At 57.6% G+C, this 3,316-nt stretch overlaps 1 protein-coding gene across 1 annotated transcript in view; it reads right to left on the bottom strand.

The window, feature by feature from the left end:
• Positions 1 to 1,273: 1,273 nt before the first annotated feature.
• CBLC (Cbl proto-oncogene C) overlaps positions 1,274 to 3,316 on the bottom strand; it is a 20,811-nt gene continuing 18,768 nt past the window's right edge. The window contains exon 12 of the mRNA XM_037059688.1: positions 1,274 to 3,316. This exon is cut by the window's right edge and continues 143 nt beyond it. The gene's annotated coding sequence lies outside the window, so the exon portion shown is untranslated.

Raw genomic sequence — 3,316 nt, 5'->3', positions numbered from 1 at the left:
GTCCCCACAAAAACAGCAAAAACAGCCAGAGAGACCCCATTAAAATACGTGTCAACTATTAAAATACGTGTCAACTCCTTGGAGTCTTCCGCTCAGACTCCTGCCCTGTCTCCCTTCCCCGGATGAGTGCAAAGGTCTCCTCCCAGGCTCTCGGGTCCTCGAGCTGGTCCCCGTTGCCTCCCCGAGCTCCTTTCTCTCCCTCGCTGATTGCTAGCTCTGCTCTGGCCACAGTGCTCTCTGGGCTTCCGCGCCACTGTGCCCCCAACCACCAGGCATGTTCCAGCCTCAGGACCTCTGTGCCGACTTTTCCCTCCGGGAAAATTTCCCTCTGGGACACCCTTCCCCCACATACTTGCTCCAAATCTGTACCCAGCATCACCTGCTCAAATGGCCACTCCTTACTTCCCTCATCTGCCTGCATTTTTCTCCCACCGCACTTTCTCTGCCTCTCGTTTGTCTGTCTCGCACAGAACGCAGGCTCTGAGTGGTTTGGTTCGCCGCCGTGCCTCCCGTGCCTGGCACAGTGCTCGGCCCGAGGAGCTGAGCAAAAAATTCAGGGAATTAATTTTCCAGTCTGTGCTTGCCGCCGCGTGGGCACGAACTTCCACATTTTAAGGAACAAGCCTTATCTTTTCTCCGCCTTTATCCACTGCTTTATAGGCAGGGCATGACGGTTATCTTTAAAAATTGCTTCACCGCTCGTGGACTGCTAGATGGTGATGCATTTCGAGGCTGATGGTCCTTCCCGAGTGATTCCAGGCGGCATCTGGAAAACGTAACCACAGAATTTGTGCAGTTTGGGGGTTGGGATGGGGGCGCGTCCATGCACGTGTGGTTGGAAAAGAGTGAGTTGTGCAGGGAGTGTGGATAAGAACTTTGGGGGGAATGGAATGGGAGTTTAAAACAAAGGGAACGCACCACGTGGCCCGTGCCAAGGGGTGGACGGCAGCGGACTTCGGGGAGGGCGCACTCGCCTGTGCACCCCCCTCCCACAGATAGAAAACTCCGTGTTGCCCGAAAGCTCGTTCCCCTTGTTGAAGCCGACAAAGGACACGGGTTCGCGCAACCGACCCTGGAAGATCCTGCTTAGCCTGGGCATCAGGAGCCAATAATATCAAAGGAGCAGGGCCCGGCAGATCGATTCCCACCCAGCCGGCTGGGACACATCCCATCTTCCAAAGATGGCTGCGAATATCAGCCATCTTTGGAAGATGGGCGGATGGGTGGGTAGGTGTGTGGATGGACAAACTACTACTCCTTCCATCTTCCAAACATCTCTCATCCCACCTGCTCTCGAACATCTGATCTCAATCCTCCTCCCACCAAGAGGTGGGGTCTCCGCAGCTTCTCGGCCCTTTGGCTCGGCCCAAGCGTTCGGTGAGGTAGAGAACCGGCGTCAGGCTTTTTGAAACCCACCCCCAGGGCAGGCGGTGCAAGCAGCAGGTTGGCAGGTTGAGCTGTTTGCAGTGGTCCCCGCAGCTGGGCTGGGGCTGGAAGTCCAGGAACCAGGCCGTAGGGTCCCAAAAGCTTATGTGGGGCACAGTGCGCGCCCGCCGCCAGCAGCCCAAGGACCTGGGCACGGCCACCGGGACCCGTGTCGTCACGCCCTGTCCCAGGACGAGTCAGTGGGCTTCGCCTCGCCTTCCACCCGGGCTGGCCCAGGCCCGCTGTGCAGTGACACGGCTCTCCGGTCCAAATGCCGGGGCGCGCGGCTGCCTGGCGCTGGAAGCCTTGAATCAGTGCCTTGGGGTAGCCCTGACCTCCCTCGCTCAGCGGGGACTCCTATGGCCCAGAACCGCCCGGCGAGGTCCTGCCACTCCAGGCCTTCTTTCCTCACAGGGAAGGAGAAAGACTTTTTTCAGGACCAGAGCTCGTGCGCTGGAAGAGTTTTTCAAACAGGCAGTACCTGACTGTTTGGTCAGGGCACTGGCTTCATTTCCTTTCGACCGTCAGATACAAAAATGACAACGGCCAACACACACAAAGTGGGGTCGACGTTGTCCCCTCCTCTTCAATCTGAGCACATTGGGACTCACACATAACCAACAGAATGTGCCAGAAACAACACCACGGGACTTCCAAGATAAGGTAAAAAAGCCATGCAGCTTCTGCCTGGGTCACTGGAGTGGCTGGCGTCCATGACACCTTCAGCCACCACACAAGCCGTCTGTCACCTTATGGAATACGCTGCGTGAGTGCCCAGGGAGAGGTCTGAGACCACGGAGGGACACCTGTCCAGCCCCCAGCTGCCCGGCTCCAAGCACCACTCGACTGTCCCCTCTGCCAGACCCTCCCCAACGGGCTCTCCCCCGAATCCTGGCCCACAGCTACCCTGAGAGACAGTCACGATGGCCGCTGCCCGCCGATGAATCTCGGCCTGATTTGCTCTGGGACACGGCTAGCAGGCACCGCCTGCTTCTGGGGCAGCAGAGGCATGGTGACCAGTGTCCAGTGGCCGCTGCCGCGTCCTCATCAGACCGGTTCGTGGCTGGAGGCCGGCTGCCAGGGTTGCTGCTCGCTTTCCAGTCCCGCTAATCACGTCCCGGATTCGGCCAGTGATCCTGAGTCGTCTCGGGCAATTTCCTTTCTGCCCCAGAGGCGGCTCCTGTTGCTTGAAACTAAACCTGTGATGCACACGCTTCCAGCTCCACTTGCATTGGAATATGTTTTCCTCGTCTTTTCAGTCTCGGCTTAGAGGTCTCCTCCTCCTGGAAGCCCGCCCTGACCTCCCAGGCTGGGTCAGCTGCCTGCTGTGGGTCCCCTGTCCCAGCCCTGCCCACTCTGGATTGTCACCATCGGGGACGGACCTGCTCCCCCCCACTGGACTGTGAGCCTCGTGCTCAGCACAGTCCAGCCTGGGGCTGGGCACAGGGTAGGGGCGCTCAGGGAATGTGGATTGTTTTAAACTCAAGTGGAGTCTTCCCTCAGTGATGAGGTGTCGTCAGACACTTTCTCAGCTTGATTTGGACCGGAGGTCACTTTTACTTTTGGAAAAAAATTCCAGGGAAGAATAGAGAGTGAGAGAGAAGAGAACAGATGTGGCAAGACTTCGAACACAACTCTCAAGGAAGTGTGGGGTCTTTCTGACTGGGGGACTTAGAACTTGGATGTCTGGGTCTCCATGAAGGAAAATTTTTTTTCTATAATGGGGAAAGGTTGGTTGCCTGATTCTCTGAGAACTTGGGACTCTGGACTCCGGGGTCGGAGGGAGGAGAGGCTGGGGGCCTGGATTCCTGATTCCAGAGGAGCTGGGTACCCCCATTCATGTCTCTCTCGTTGCAGAATCCTGGGCAAATTGAGGTGGGGCTCGGGGCTC

Source organism: Sturnira hondurensis, unplaced genomic scaffold (genome assembly GCF_014824575.4).
Source record: "Sturnira hondurensis isolate 20B ecotype Veracruz unplaced genomic scaffold, ASM1482457v3 Scaffold0001020, whole genome shotgun sequence".
NCBI lineage: Eukaryota > Metazoa > Chordata > Mammalia > Chiroptera > Phyllostomidae > Sturnira > Sturnira hondurensis.
The sequence above is the reverse complement of the archived record's forward strand: the minus strand, read 5'-3'. Positions and strand labels throughout refer to the sequence as shown.